At 36.6% G+C, this 17,543-nt stretch overlaps 1 protein-coding gene across 1 annotated transcript in view; it reads left to right on the forward strand.

The window, feature by feature from the left end:
* Window positions 1–17,543, forward strand: part of PELI1 (pellino E3 ubiquitin protein ligase 1) — a 58,593-nt gene that overhangs the window by 436 nt on the left and 40,614 nt on the right. The window lies entirely within an intron of this gene.

Here is a 17,543-nt window from a genome sequence, read left to right on the forward strand (position 1 = left end):
GAACGGAGTTTGCGGCTCCCGCATCCCGCGCCCTCGCAGGAGGAAGCGCCTTTGTCAGGAGCCGGCTCGGCGCGCCCTCCCCCTCCACCCTGCAGCCCAGCGCGCGGCGGCCAAGTCCGAGCCCCGCGCCCGGCGCGGGGCCGCCTGCTGCGGGAGGGGAGCCCCGCGGGGGCGGGGAGGAAGAGGGAAATGAAAGAGAAACAAAGGGGGCGGTGGGCTTTTCTTTTGTTTGTGCGAATCTGCTAACTTCTTTCTCCTTCCTTACATAACGCAGACTTCCCAAGTTAGTCATTCTTTTTATTGTTGTGATTATTGTCATCTTCTCTGCGTGTCTCTCGCATTTCCTTTCATCTCTGGATCGCAGAGCGTTTGGAAATACTAATTAATTACACCTTCGGGGTCCCCACGAAACAAGTTAATACGCCCGTATTCCTAAGTGGGTAAACTGAGGTCCGGAAGAGCTCTCTAATTGATGGATACTCTTCATCGTCCCCCGCGCCTGGCGTCTGAGGACCTGAAAGCATTTATGAGTAAGAACTCGTTCTCCAATGCCCCGTGGAAAAGTTAAAGATGCTCATTTTAGTTAAAGGTTAACTAAGTTTAAAAGAAGGCTGGGTAATTGTGAGGTAGTTCAAACAATAATTCTTCTTGCATAGTGTTTGAATCTTAAAACCTCAAAGGACTCTTGAAAAATGCTTGAGTGTGGAAAATACTGTAACTCATAAACCCACCTCACCATCTAGTTTTATTTTTGTACATGCAGGTCTCTTATGAGGCAAGAGAGCAATGATGGGGGGCGGGAGGACGGGTTGTGTTTTTTTTTTTTTAATGTAAACTTGACAGATTTTAATCACTACACACGAGGAAATGTGTCTTGGTTTTAACAGCATCAACAGCCTTTCCATCGTTTAGTCATCCAACAGCATGTTAACAAATGGTTGAGTGAGCATTTTATCCATAAGGTCCTCGATGTGCAAAGGACTGAAGCTTTAAGTGTATGAAAGGGTCATCTGTTTGTTTTGGTTCAAAGGCTGTGTACTTTTCCTTCTCTGCAGAAATGTTATTTTGTTTTCATAGCAGCTGATCTTTTGTTTCAGAACTGTCTTTGTCTTTTTCTACTTTGAATATATATTATTTGAGGAGAGAAGTAAGGTGTTGTGTTTTGGGGGTTTTTTTCATTTGCATTGTAGTGTGAATTTAAATTTTTGAATTGTGGAGAAAGTTCAGTTTCTTCAGTTTTTCTGTCTCAGCTTATGATGTTTTCTTTAAAACAGGAAATGTTTTCTCAAAATGATCAGATTTACATCTCTCAAAACATTGTCTTTATTGTGCAGATAGCTCATATGAATTCCTTTTGGTTTTTTATCCACACCAACAGCCTCTTCTGGAGGAAAATGCTTACCTCTGAGGATAAGTTTATTTTTGGTAGTTGAGCCACACTGGATGCTACCAAAGATTTAAATCAAGCATTTCTACTAGTAATTTCTTGAGACAGATAATGATCAGAACTGTGATCATTAAAAGTGAATACTTTTACTTATTCTCATTACCGTTGAATTTAATTTTTTGTGGTATAGTTGCCCCCAAATTTTGTATTCTGGTGGTTTCATCAGAAAAGGAAAGTGAGACACTTATTATTTTGATTTTTCTCCCAAATCATCCTGTAGGATGTTTAAAGAGATTTTGAGTTTCAAACAAAACAAACAGCTGGAAACAGAACAGTTAAATGTACGGGAAGTTGCATGTAGTGAAGTGGTTTTAATGCCTCATGTAATATATTTATACTTTTTAAAGAGAAAATGGTCACTTAGGTTTTCATGAATGTTTTAGAGGTGCTGTAATACAATAATAGTAGTATTTATTGACTTGAAAAAAAAGCTAGAAATTATGCCTTGGTGACAGATTTGGGGAGAAGGGGAAGAATCTGTGCTCTTTTTAAAATTGTCGTTTTAGTGACCTTGCAGATGGTTATGTCGAACTTCTTCTGCAGCTTTTACAAACCAAATTTACCATAAGCGTTTGTACTTAAGGAAGCTACTAACACGACATCTTTGCTCAATCAGGGGAGTCCAGAGGCAGAAGTTAGTGTTGACTGGCAAAGGCTGGCACTGCAAGTTTCCTCAGGTCTTTGGGACCTGTTAAAAAAATAGCAAAAAAGTTCAGGCAGGGAACCGAGTCTGGTACTGCTGAATGCTAAGCATGCATGTTTCAAGGGGGAAGCCTCCATAGGTTGCTCTTTGACTTCATTTCAGCTTCTTTTCAGGTTGTCATAATGTCACTTGTATGCTCAGAGTCTTGGCATTCAGAATATGCCATATTGTAATTGTCCAGTGGGTCAGATGGTAAGGACTTTCTATGCTAATCCTACTTTGTGAACAACTGGCTGCAGACAGAATTCTGGAGTTGATTTTAAGCCCAGACTTAGAATTGAAAACTGTCTTTTCTTTTCCTTTTTAATGTTTATTTATTTATTTTTGAGAGAGAGAAAGAGAGCACATGCAGGGGATAGGCAGAGAGAGAATCCCAAGCAGGCTTCGCGCCAGAGCACAGAGCCTGAAGCTGGGCTCAATCAAACCCATGAACCAAGAGATCATGACCTGAGCCAAAGTCAAGAATCAGATGCTTAACCGACTGAGCCACCCAGGCGCCCTGAAAACTATCTTTCTCACACACATACATCTTACCATTGTACAGTATAGACCTATCTTATTACTATTTATGAAATCAGAAAAGCTTATATGGATTATTTTATTATATACATTTTAACTGTACAGTGTATATTAAAATTTCAAAATGACAGGTATATAATGGGGTTAAGATGGTTCCAGGACGTTCTTTGCAAAAAATCATGTTATTCCAAAAGTTACATTTATATATTTTAATTGAAAAGAATAAAACAAATTTAAAAGCCATTTGAAAAAAGGGAGTAGAAAATCAACAGAAAGAAAGAAACCTGATGAAGATGTTTTTAAAAAGTACAATATAAAAGATTCCTGGCATTATATAAGGGACAGAATTCTAGCTAAAGTCTATAAACAGTGAATTCCACTTAGCACTTTCTGTTTATAGATTTCTAGCCTTCTTTTCCAGATTTCCTCTAAATATATTACGCAGGAAAAGTAAATAGAAATCATTCTTTCAAGGGATTTGGGTTGTTGGAGATTTTTTTTACACATATGGTAGTGGGGGAGGGGGCGGTTGTTGTTGTTTTTCTTTAAGTTTAACCTCTGCCAGAGAAGATTTTCCCCACACTAATGTGTGGAAATCTCAAAACAAGAAACACTGGCAACTGAAAGAACTATATAATTTCAAGTTAATGCCACTAGCTTTTTCTTACATTGAAAGACCTCTTCTTTTCCTTCCAAAAGTTGAAAATAATTGTCTAACGTGTTACACTTAGTAGGTCCTATGTAATTTTTGTTGTTATTGCTCAATTAAATTGCAAGTAATAAAGAGAAAGTACAAGATTTCTTGAGGGAAGGGTGGCTCTGTCAGTTTGGCTTAGGTCGTGATCTCACGGTTCCTGAGTTTGAATGAACCCCATGGTGGGCTCTGTGTGGACAGCTCAGAGCCTGGAAGCTGCTTCAGATTCTCTATCTCCCTTTCTTTCTGCCCCTTCCCTGCTGTCTCTGTGTCTCAAAAATAAATAAACGTTGAAAAAAAATTTGAGTGAACATCAGGGAATTTCTGATATTTTTTTCATTTAAATAGAAATAAGTAACCAAAACATATGAACATCTGATTGGAGCCTTTCAGTTAACATAGCTTCTTTCAGAAATAAAGTTGAGGAAAAGAGATTTGTTAGATAATTTAAAAGAAATGAATTGTAAGACTAAGAAGACATTATTTTTTCAGAATGTATACACGATATTTTAGAATTTGTTATAGAATTCTACATAGTACTCCTTGCATTACCCCCGTAAGACTTTTATACACCTCAAAATATCATTTACAGAAAAATAGAGTATGTTGTTGTTGCCTATAAATGGGGAAATTCTGACGTTTGCTATTCCCCAGTTAATCTTGACCATTCACGTAGTTTAAAAAATAGTTCTAAATTCAATACACATGTAATCTACTTCCTTTTCAAAGAATTTATTACCGATTTTTCTTCTATAATGAACCTCTTGGGATGTTGCTAATCTTAAAAACATGTAGTACCCCTAGTTTCCCACCATCTTCTGCCGTTTCTTTTTCTATCATTTTTTGGCTATAATTTGCTTTCTCCCCTAAATTGTCTAAAATAAGCTAAGAAATGTTTACACATACTTGACAAGAAATACAGTCACTTATTATGCTAAACTTCAGCTAAATTTCAACATACAGGGTCCATTGACTCTGTTTTGGAGATGGAACTACACTTATTTAGAAAGCAGGGATAGCAAATAGATTTCACCTTGGGTACCAAATCTGATTGCTTGGTGGTGTCTCCCTGGACTGTATTTAGAAAACTGGGAGTCCCAGTTCAGACTGAGGAAAGAGTACTGTGATTCTGCTATGGAACGGGCAGTGGACTTTTGGCATGAACGCCAAATATTCATTCAGTAAGTATTTATTGGATGTCTAGTGTCAGGCACTGGTCTAGATCCTCATATCATTCATACAAATTAAAATTAAAAGCTCTGTCTTAGGGTGTTTACATTCTAATAATAAGACGCAGGCAATAAAATAAAATATTTCATGTTTTAAGGATAAATGACCTCATTTCCTCAAGAAATAAATAACAAGAAATAAGAAAAGGAGAGGAAGCTCTAAGATTAAAGAGGCTTCAGAGACATATCCACTAAGTGCAGTGTATGGATCTTACATCCTGCTTTGAGCAAGCGAACTGTAAAAAGATATTTATGAAAAATTTGGAGAAATTTGGACATTGGAAAATTGATTAAAAGGAATTGTTAATTTTTTTGTAGGTGTGGTAATGTATTACAGGTTTTAAACACGTGTAAACTTTTAGAGATCTAGCGTGTTTATTAATTAAAGTATCATGTCCGGATTTTTGCTAAGATAATTTGGAGGGGAGATGAGCATAGATGAAACAAGATTGGCCATATATTGAAAGTTGTTGAAGGTAGATGATGGATACTTGAGATTCATATTCTCTCTACTTTTGTGTATGTTTAAAAATTTCTGTAATGAACAGTTTTATACACACACACACACACACACACATACAGGAAAAGATAAAGGAGAGAAGGGGAAAAGGGAACAGGTGGGATGTGAGTATGGGATGGGAGGAGAATACAGAACAGATTTCATTGAGAAAGACCTTAGGGAGGTGAGGGAGTAAGCCTTGCAGATAATCCTAGAGCAGGGCAGAGGCAGAGAGACCGGCATGTACCCTGGCCCTGAGGTAGAGGATCTTGATTAGAATGCAAGAAACTACAAGAAGACCAGAGTGGCTGGGTTAGAGTGAGAGAGTAGCAGGAGATGGAGTCAGAAAGGTTAAGGGAGGAGCTAGGAGAACAGATTGTGTGGGGTCTGGTTAATTATCCATCCTTGCTTTAAAGTAAGGACATTTATACACTTAACCTAAAATACGTATTCTTTAGTCACCCTGGGAGCTATCTATACTTCAATGATACTAGCATTACTCAAAATGTTTTTGGAACTACTTTTTTTTTTTTTTTTCCTTGCTAATTGCCTTTTAAGCCAATTTAAGAGCCACACATGAAAATAGCTCAGTACTATATATTTGCCCCTGGTTTTTAGGAAAAAAGGTGGTATAGGTACATGATATTTCATTTATTAGATATGACTCAGAGGATTTTGGACAGAAAGAAAATAAGAAATAACTTTCTAAAATTCAGGTCCTCTCTAAGAGGCAATTATTATTTCTTAAAAATCAGATCTACCTATAGACTGAAAAGGAGTTTTAATATCATGGACAATTGTATAGCATAATTTGGAATAATGCTACACTCTGAGAGTGATAAGAAAGAGACTGTTACACTCAATTAGATATTTACATTTCGCCTGATGCATTGAAACACATAAACATATACACACAAGACTGTACACATTTCTTAATAATTAAGTATTTAAAATAGTCATTGCAGATAAGTTTCTGTGTCATGCATTCAAGACTGAAGAGATGGCATTTATAATGTAATGAAGTTGTATAGCTTTCTTGTTGCTATAGCATACACTAGGGGAATTGAAAGACTAGCACACATTTAGTGTTAGAGACTAATCTGGCTCTCAAGTCTTATATTCATGCTTCATTTCTCAGATTAATAGTTGCTTCCAGAACATGATGATCCTCCCAGAAAGAACTATATTTAAATCTTTATTATTATAGTAAAATTGATCTCATCCTTCAAATGTTCGAAAGACCCCCTTTAAAAAACCCTTCATAAATATCGATATTTAAAATCTTCTACTCATAGGACAGTATAGATGCAGAGATTACTAGTTTTGAATGATTTTACACAAAGTGATTTAAAATACATGATTTTAATTTTTGTAGGAATAAGTTTTCCAGCCTGAGAAACCTAAACTTATTTCAGTGATTTTTTACTTTGTTGATAACATTGAATAAAGAAAATCATTTTTTTCTAGTTAATTATGCCTAATAGGAGGGTACAATATTTTCTTCTGTATTTTTAGCCAATAAAATGTAGGATTTAATGGGATTAAGTAGAATTTGGGAACTTTTAATATATAGTAAACTGCAGAGGTGCCTGGCTAGCTCAGTCAGTGGAGCATGCAACTCTTGATCTCGAGGCTGAGAGTTTGAGTCCCATGTTGAGTGTAGAGATTACTTAAAAAAATATTTTTATAAAATAAATTGAATAAAGTGACCACTATGAATATAAGTATGTAACAGTATAAAGAATACTTTAACAAAACTACCTGTTTTAAACTTTTTTTCAGAAAATTCTTTAATTTCTTTAATTCATTCAGAGTTTTTGGTCCTTTTGGTATGTATATATGTGTATGTGTATGTATAGATAGGTAGCCAGGACCTTTCTTAATATACTCTATATACTATCAGGATTGAGATGCTAAGCTGGGTTATTTAATGTATTTTTTTTTTTTAGTTTATTTATTTATTTTGAGAGAGAGCAAGCATGAGTGGGCCAGGGGCAGAGAGAAAAAGAGGAAGGGAAAGAACCCCAATCAGGCTCCACACTGTCAGCACAGAGCTTGATCTCACAAATGGTGAGAACATGATCTGAGCTGAAATCAAGGTTCATTCACTTAACTGACTCAGCTACCCAGGGATCCCTATTTAATATATTTTAAACACTAGCCTGTTAGCACGAACACAGAGCCCATGTTTAATTCCTGGGCTTTCCATTAATTCAGAAGGTATTTCCAAGCTATCTTTGATTCATCTGTAAAATACAATAAAAATAATAATAGTTTTTCATGAAGGACTTTGAAATTCTCTGATGGGACCATACTGATGTGTGGCTCATTTAGAAATAGCTTTCAGTCTCTTAATTTGGTGATTGGATTATGAATCTGTTTTTCATTTCCATTTTTGTGAAATAAATAAATGACTTATGATAGATGAGAAAGAGAAAGGAGGGAGGGGACGGGAAGGACGGAAAGAAAAAATTGTCTCTCACAAAATAGAGAACGTAACCATGGATAATTCTTATAACTTGGATTTACTTAATAGATCAAATGTATAAATAAATAGAGAACAGTAATAATAATACAGATTCCATTTCAAGAAAAAAAAAGTTGCTTTGTAAAAGGTATGTCATCTTAAGTTTCATGGTGACTTAAACTTTGTGACCATGATAAAGCCTGTACTTATTTTGGGAAATAATAATAGTGATGAATCGATAATAATACTAATAGTGACGATGGTGATAATTAATAGTAAGGAAGAATTTGAAAATTCAGTCTATTAAGCTCTATAGATTTTTGCAGCAGCAGCTTCCAGGGTGTTTTCAACTTGTGCTTTGCAAGATTAGCATATTCCACATCTCTGCCTTTTTCACTTCATCTCTCTTAACTTTCTTCTCTTCCTCACTTTGTCACTGGCTCTGTTTATCTTCCTTTGCTTGCTTTAGTGCCCGCAATGGGCAATTCTTCTACCATGTTTTATACACGTCTGCCATTTTTCGTACTTATAAAGTGGGCTTGGAATGAATTCAGGGTCTTAAAGGAGTAACAAATATAATACTCATGGCAAACCTGACACTCGGCCTCTTTGTGTCTTACCTATTTAGCTTCTTTTAAACTTTTCTTTCTCCGTGTGTGTGTGTGTGTGTGTGTGTGTGTGTGTGTGTGTGTGTTACGGTGGAGAGATGGTATATTCTATCAACAAGGCACTAAGAGATAACTGTGTGACACAGAGGATATAGTACTTTTTGAACTGAATAATATAGGAAACAGTAGTAAAGTCATTGATTTGAGAGGCTCGTGAGTTAATTCTGCATCCATCCGGAACCTATACTTAAAGTAGAAAATTTGATAGAATTAATAGCAGAGTGGTATTTCTAGCACTATTTTCAGCTCTTGGTATATGTTGGCTTTTCCAAAACATCAATCAGGGATTTCATCATCAGTGTAATAATAGTTGATCATAAATGGCCTTGGAGAAAAAAATGTCTGGACTTCTGTTAAGGTACTTTTTGACAGTTAAGGGGAAAAGATAGGAAGATCAGTAATGTGGTAAAGAAGTTTATAACTTCTCTGTCCTTTTCTGGAATAAATTATAAGGTGATTGGCCCTGATTTCTTGCCAGTTGTTAAATGCTCATTGTAGTTTCAACATACCAGCTGGCGTAATCTTTAGAAGGCACCACTAACTTTAATTTTATTTTTTTTAATTTTTATTTTTGTTTAATGTTTTACTTATTTCTGAGAGAGAGACAGCATGAGCAGGGGAGGGTCAGAGAGAGAGGGAGACACAGAATCTGAAACAACTCCCGCCTCTGAGCTGGCAGTCAGCCCAGAGCCTGACGCGGGGCTCGAACCCACGAACTGTGAGATCATGACCTGAGCTGAAGTCGGACGCTTAACCGACTGAGCCACCCAGGCGCCCCTTTAATTTTATTTTTTAACAATAAGTGAAAACAATTGGAGGTGCTTTGCTGGTTCCTGAAAACCTTAGTGTTGGATTCCTGGTTCTTGGCAGATAATATCCACAGTACCTCATGTTCCTCTGGGTTATGCCAAATTTAATGAGCTACACGTACTGGAAGCACTAAAAACTGATTTTCTTTAATTTTAGATTACAGTTAACATAATGGATTTTTCTTTGAATTGTTTCTCACTACAATTCTTTAAATTTACCAAAGGACCAAAACATCCAAATTACAAAACTAGTTAAGTTTATCATTCATGAGAAAATGTATGGATGTGTGTTTCTTTTATAAAGTAGTTGTTACTTCTGATTGGAAACCACAGTCACATAGACAACTTCATGTATCTGAAAGCTTTTTAGATTTACTTAACTGCTTTACTGTAATTTTCATTTAAAATGGGATGATTCAGCCTCTGAACTAAGTCCTGTCAGCTCAGCTCACCAAAGGAGCAATGAATTTTGTTTGAGTGTCTTAAACTCTTCATCCTAGAGCAAATCTTTCACTTCAGTGACACCAGACCTTTTTTATAATTCATCACTGATACTTAGTAAACAAAAAGAAAATCACATTCTGCTAAAACTTCTTGGTTATGTCTCTTTTAGAAATTCTGTGCAAATTAATTTGCATGTAGTTCAGCTCTTAAAGACCAGTCTTTAAAGTCTTCAGCCAGAATTTGCCTCCTGAAGCTCTTTAAAATGGCTTCCAAAAAGGATTTGCTAGATTTCAGAACTGAGTAGGCTGTTAATGATTCAATATGCCCCCTCATTCTCCTCCTACTTCTTAAATTGAAAGCTCCTTCATAGCATCTAGGTGCCCTGAGTCATCATGGCTAACCTCTAAAGAAAAATTGTCACATGGAAAAACTCACCATGAAGTAACATTGTCAGAAAATAATCTGAGTCAGAGATCATTCATTGATCACAGTGATGCAACCTAGAGATTGTGGACTTCATTTAAGTCTTTGAATGTACTTACATGTAAGTCTTTGTTATAGGACTTGTTAATTATGAAGACTTGTTTATTCTCAGTTAATTTTTAATTGGTTTGATTTTTGCTATTATGTATAAAGGATTTTATATTGAATACATGTATCAGAGAGGAACAGCCGGATTCAGGATAAAAACCACTATACCAGAAGTTAAGAGACTTAGAGTTCTGGCCCATTTATTTAGTATGCACCTCAAATGTTTCATTTAACCTTTCTGGGTCTTCGTTTCCTCATCTTTACAAGGTCAGCAACTCTGTGATCGCCCTTTTTGGAACTGACCCATGGCAGATATAGCTAATAGCTGACCCCATCCCAGCTTCATACTCCCTTTTTGGTACTGCACTGTGAGCAGCTGTATAGTTGGCATTCTAGATGAAGTCTGTCACCTCAACCTTATAAAGTCCCTTCCATCTCCATGATTCTGTGAGTTTAAATGACTTGCCAATAAATAGTCTTGTCTCTTCTGAGTCTTTACTGGTTTTTTTACATTGAACATTCAGAATTGAAACTTATTCTGTGAAGTAAGAATTCTATGTAGTAGAGATGGCATGTTTATGTTTCATGTAATTCCATAGACTGAATGTTTGCATCCCCCCCAGATTCACGTGTTGAAACCTAATCCCTAATATGATGGTATTTGGAGGTAGGTCCTTTGGGGGAGGGGATTAGGTCATGAGGACAGAGTCCTCATGAATGACATCAGTGACCATGAGACTCTTGAAAGATCCCTCACTCCTTCTGTCAGTGTGAGGACACAGTGAAAAGATGACCATCTAGGAAGCAGGCCCTCACTGGATCCCGAATACGCCAGTGTTGATCTGGGACTTCCCAGTCTCCAGGACTGTGAGGAATAAATTTCTGTTGTCTATAAGCCATCCAGTCTCTGGTATCCTGTTTGAACAGCCCCAGTGGGCTAAGACATATCGTGATGTTAAAAAACAACTATTGGAGAAAATTCATGGGAACACTTAAAATTCCTAATGGAGTGGAAACATTCAAAGTGGCTGATTTAAACTCCTTTCAACTCCTAAATGTTTCTATGGCAAAGCTTCAGGTTAGGGAGGTTCAAAGTGATGTGTCTGTTTGAAGGGCTCATATGAAGCAGAATGAATACTAGATTGAGAGGCAAGCATTCTAACTCTGCAGACTTGTTTAACCTGGTGTCTTCGTCTGTGTAATGGTATCAGACCATTTCTTCCCAAACGTTAATATATTATGCAGATTATCAGGGAGGGGGTCATACTGAGATGAGGCTCCCACATGTGTTATTGGCTGTGTACTGTAGAACATGTTTTATAAACCTGTTAATGATGGTTTGAGTTTCTTCTGCCTGAGTCTTCAAATCTGAACTCAATCTCTGACTCTTTCACATGAAGTTTCATTAAACTTTTTTTTTTTTAATTTTTAAAATGTTTTATTTATTTCTGGGAGAGAGATAGCATAGGCAGGGGAGGTTCAAAGATAGAAGGAGACACAGAATCTGAAACAGGCTCCAGGCTCTGAGCTAGCTGTCAGCACAGAGCCTGACACGGGGCTCGAACCCACGGACTGTGAGATCATAACCTGAGCCGAAGTCGGACCCTCAACTGATTGAGCCACCCAGGCACCCCAAACTTGTTTTTGAAGCCTCGTTTTCATAGGCTCATTCCCTATTTTCTTAGTTTGATAGCTTCTTCAGGTTTGCTTTTTCTCCCTTCCCAGAACCAAATTCATAGGTGGTCATTCAAGTTAGAGGTAAGATAGTATATTACAAAGAGGCTTTGATTTAAAGAAAACTGGATTTAAATCCTTTTACCAATGATTAGCAGCTTTGCTACCTTGGGCAGTTGACTTAGTTTACTTAACCTCTCAAAGGTTTGAATGCCTTCTTACAGAGTTGTTGAAAGGAAGAGAAATAATATATAAAGTCCTCAGCACAGTGTCAAGCATGATGTAGGTGATCAAAAATTGGAAGCTGTTTTTATTTTTACTAGCATGTTGATTTGTATAGGTGGAAAAAGAGAAGAAAAGATTTGTCCCCAACCCAGGACCTCCCTGCTGTGTGCCACATTTAAATTTTCAATTGCCTATAGACATAGTAATCCAAATTCTTCAAACTTACCATTGTCAAAAAGATCTTTTTATTATTCTTTCTGTATCTGTTCTGCCTCCTTTGGTCCCGATGGAACTTAAGGTTTTACTCTCTACATGCCCAAGCCAGGAACTTGTCAGTTCCACCATGGTTTCTCAAGTACTGCTTTTCTCTGTCCTCATTTCCACATTCCCCTTTCCCTGGGTTCTTTATCCTCTTTCACCTGGAGCTCTTTTTATCTGTTCTTGTTGATTCTAGACTCCTTATGTTTTTCACATCCTCCATAGTGCTTTCAGAGTTATTTTCTTAAAAATTCTTTTTTTTTTTTTTTTTCCACAACCAGTATTTCTTAAATGCTTACCATGTAGAAGGCACTGTGCAGGCATGGTGAGAGTATATGGTGAGAGAACAGAATGAGACTGCTCCTGATGAAAATCACAGACTAGGAAGGGCAAATGGGTATTAAAAACAAGTAAATATATAAGTAAATACAGAACAGAGTGCTAAGAGAGAATGCCAGAAGGGGATTATTTTGTATATTGGGTGGTCAGAGAATGCCTTCTGAGGAATTAACATTGAAGCTGCTATCTCAAGAATGAGGAGCTAGCTAGCGAAAGAGCAGGACAGTGTTGTTTCAGGCAGAGGGTACAGCATTTGCAAAGACCTCGAGTAAGTTTTAAAAGTAAAATGATAGGACATGGTGATAGACAGTATATGGAAGATGAGGGAGAAGGAGTTGTTAAGGACTTCCAGGTTTCTGGTATGAGCAGTCGCTGGGTTTATAGTGGTACCATTTAACTGAAATAAATTAGGGATAGGGTAAGTGAGAGCAGGGGTAGAATCAGGAGTGTAGTTTGTCAAGGCTGAGAGTCAGAAAAAATAGATATACTTATATCAGTCTATTCTGGTTCTCCATTTCCTAAAAATCTACTTCAAATTCTATCTTGGCTTAGAAAGTCCTTAAATAGTTGACCCTTATCTACTTCTAGCTTCTCCCTCACTTCTCTTTATTACTGTGCATAGCCATAATGAAATTTTCATTGTTCTCAAAACAGTTTTGAACCTTTACATAGGTTATTGCCTGGAATAAACATCTCTGGCTGACACCTTTTTGTCCTTCTAAGCCTATCTTGAATATTACTCTTCTATAGAATTTTCTCCAACTTTTCCATGTTTAGGTTAGGGTCTTGGGCCTTTTTACTTATTACTGCCATTGGGTGAACATTAGGTTAACACATCTATTGTAGCGTTGATCACATTGTATTACAATTTCTCTTTTGACATACCTGGACACATTTCATTAATCCATGAGCTATGTGGACCCAGAGCTCTAAGTTTGTTGTTTTTGTGTTCCCAGGATCTAGTTCATAGGAGCTGCTCAGAAAAGTGAATGAGTGGATATTGCTCTTACATAAAGCAGTCTGATCCTACCCCCTGAACCAGGATGAGTGTTCTTTGTTTCCATGGGCCTGTGAGACTACTTTTACCACATTATCTTGATGTTAAATTGTTTTACATCATTTATTTTTTTTAAATTTTGTTTTAATGTTTTATTTATTTCTGAGAGAGAGAGAGAGAGAGCGTCAGCCAGCAGGGGACGGTCACAGAGAGAGAGGCAGATACAGAATCTGAAACAGGCTCCAGGCTCTGAGCTCTGAGCTAGCTGGCAGCACAGAGCCCAATGTGGGGCTCGAACCTACGAACCATGAGATCATGACCTGAGCTGAAGTTGTATTCTTAACCGGCTGAGCCACCCCGGTGCCCCTGTTTTAGATCATTTCTTAAGGACAAGAACTGAGTCTTGGTTTTCCTTGTTTACCTGGTGCCTATTACTGTGCTTAACATACCATCAGGAAAATTCTAGTAGACTATAGATTCATTGTGGAATATTTCATCAATACAGCCTTCCTTGGGTGTACATTATGGGAGCTGGAGGTAGGAAGAAGGGAGACTCGATATGATGATCAACATATCTCAAATATTTGTTTACTGTTCCTAATAAAAGATACATAAATGTATTTCATAAAATCCTGTTACTCTTTTAAATAATGTGGAGATCACTTACTATCTCCAGATTGCTAAATTTAGTGATACTTTGTTCAGTATTTAGTTACTTGACCTCTCAGCAACATTTGACACTGTTGCCTACTTCCTACTTTTTGAAGCATTCTTCTTCACTTCCAGGACACCATATACCCATACACCAGCACCTTGATGCTGTTGCTTTTTAAAATTGCTTTTAGGGGCTGCTGCTGTTATTTCAGATTCCTGAGTTTTTGAACTCTTCAGTGCTTCCTCTTACACTTTCTTCTCATACTCTGTACTCATTTCCTAGGTAATTTCATCTGTATTTTGAAGATTTCCAGGTTTATATTTCCAGCCCAAGTTCCAGAACTGTATGTATGATTGCTTCTTACTCTCCGTGGATGTCTCAAAACCTCAAATTCCCGTGCTCAAAGTCAAACTTATAGGAGCCTCAAGAGTACCTGCCTACAAAAGTTTTTGAAGAGTTATTTACTACCCTTCATAGAAATTAATTTCCATCAATTAATGGAAATTGGTGGAGGGTTGTCCCCCTTCCCACCAGTTCTCTTTTGCAGAAGATAGTTTCTGTACTAATTATTTTAAAATAATTGGCAGTATAAATATTCAAGTAAATAGAAGTTAACTGTCAAAAAACTGTAACAGTAAATCTTTATTGAGCCATTGCTGTGCGCTAGACACTTAGTTTAATTTTCAAAATAACCCTTTAGGTGAGTAATAGTATACTGTTGAAAAATAATAGACTATAATGCTTATTTATAAGTATTGACTCTTAACCAAGACTTCTCAAGTTCCCATTCCAGACTTATTAGCTGTATGACCTCTGGTAACTTACTGATCTGGGCCTCAGTTTCCTCATCTATAAAACAGAGATGATATTATCTCCCAAAAACATTACTAGGAGTTAAAGAATAAATATTTAAATTCTTTCAAAAATACCTGGCACCTATTACGATAAGCACTGTGTACCTGTTCATGTTATTACTTATTATCTTAGGTTTACAGGTGAGGAAATTGAGCCTTAGTAGAGTTTGTCCAAGACTTACAGCTATTAAATGACAGTGCCAGGAGTGAGCATAGACAGTCTGACTCCAGAACCCATTAACCACTCTGTTTTACTTCATCTCAACTAGTAATAATCTATCTTATCCTCTTACACACAAGACTTCATATTAGTGGTCTCATTGTGATCATGAGAGTATTGTAATTCATTCTAGCACTCACACCTGGTGTTTAAAATGTAAAAGATCTAAAATATGCAGGTACAAGGTCATTTTAATAATGATATGAGAAACACAGGGATATACATTTTAATTCTATTTTATTCCACATGCATTTTCTTTTTCTCATGTTACCAGTTAAGTCACAAATCCCTGGGAAGCAGAAGTACTAATTTTATATTACTCTTAAGTGTCTTTAGTTGTTGTGAATTACTCTGTTAAATCTTCTGCTAAATATTTTCAGAATGACTTGGGAGCTCAAGAGTATGTCATAGTCACATAGTACACTTAAAATCAATAATTTTTATTATGATTAACTATTACCTCTTTTGAAATTATGTAGTTATTTGCCTATTTTTTAAAGATGTTTCAGTTTCCCAAAAATAGTTTTCGTTCTATCAACTGCTTTTTGAATAGGAACTTCCATTTTAGTATTTTGAGGTCTTTGTATTAAATTCTGTGTGTAGTTTAATCTGCTTAATTGTAATAGCTTTAAGTCCCTGACTCTCATTTAGGCCTTTAGTAAAAAGTGCATTTGGTTATTATTTACATTTTTTATAGATGATTTACTCCCCCACTTCCCCATTGCTTATTATTTTATCCATTGTTGGATTTTTTATTCTTATTTCTTTGTGGCAAAAAAAACCCCTTTGTGTTAAGACAGTATAAAGGCAGAAGATATAAAGCCTTTTGTAGCCATTGAACTTAGCAAGGAGGGGGTTTTGAGAAGGAAAGTAGACTATGAACACCAGAATCATTTATGAGGAAGAGTCTGTTTTTCCATTGTTTTGGGAACTGAATTCTATGGCCTAGAATATTTACTCTTCAGGGACATAAACACAGTTAAAAAATTGTTACATCAGTTAAGACTATTGAGACAGAAAACTCCACTTAAACTGGCTTAAGAGGGGGAAAGGTTTATTGGTTTGTGTAAACTGGACCAGGATAGGTGTGGCTTCAAGAATGGCTCCACCCAAGGCTTTAATAATATCAACACTCAGTTTATGTGCTTTTCTTGGCGCTGTTTCCTCCCTGTTGGCACTGCTTCCTCCCTATTGGCTTTATTCTCAAGCCCTACCTGAGCAAAAGATAACTTTACTCCCAGAGCCCCTAAATCTTTACAGTGTCAACTGTATCTGGAAAAAGTCACCATCTTTTTCCTAGAAGCCCTACCAAAAGTCTCATTGTATTTTACTGGCTAGGACTGGCCTACTCACTCCCTTTGTGGCCATGGGAATGTGAAGCTTGGCTTGTCTGGGAATGAGCTGTATGCCCACCCATCAAGTTTGAGGGCACAGTCAGCTCCACCAGATATACATAAACTGTAATTTCCAAAAAGGAAATGAAGATACTATTGTATATAGGAAGTGTGAATGTATGCTGAGCAACAGTAAATAGATGTCCATAATTCTTGTTTGTATCTTTTCCATTTTAAGAGTTTAACTGGACTCATCTAAGGAAGACCAATTTGGTTGAATTTAATATTTAGTGCTAATTTGGAGTTTATATGATTTCACTTCCAAATTACTGTTTTAAATCAATACATAAATGGGAATTGCTAGTACTTTTCACCCTTGAAGACCTTTGAGAATATCAAAATTTTTAAATGTGGCCCTACTTTAACAAAGACTATGCTATTAATTTTCCTATTAGCTATAGTAATCAAATTTGCTGATAACTAGTTCTTGTGATATACAACAGTGTCTTTATGGATTCCATGTTTTTCTAGGTTAATACTTTTTTTAATGCCTTGGGCAGACTGGGTTTTGGTACAAGAAGTTCATAAAGAACCTCCCCTAGATACTAAGGGCCTTGGGGGAGAAGGAGGAGCAGGAAGGGGTGATGAGGGACATTGACAAAGGCTTTATGTATTCATTACTGGGACAGATTTTAGTCTGAAAATGGAAACTCCGTTATTACTGAAAAGAAAAATTAAATACTTATTGTACTTATACTCTTTTTAACACCAAAAATATGAAATGAAGTGGAAAATTATATTTAAATTTCAGTCTCCAGTATAATCATATAGATAGCTCCTTAGCTCCTTCCTTTTTTTTCTCTCCTTCCACTTCTTTCTTATGTTACATTAATATATGTGAATGCGTACAAACATCCCCATAAGGTTTTACCATTCTATAGTGATTCTATAGTATTTAGGAAATTTTAGGGGTTTTT

The sequence above is a fragment of the Crocuta crocuta genome, unplaced genomic scaffold (genome assembly GCF_008692635.1).
Source record: "Crocuta crocuta isolate KB4526 unplaced genomic scaffold, BGI_CrCroc_1.0 scaffold113, whole genome shotgun sequence".
NCBI lineage: Eukaryota > Metazoa > Chordata > Mammalia > Carnivora > Hyaenidae > Crocuta > Crocuta crocuta.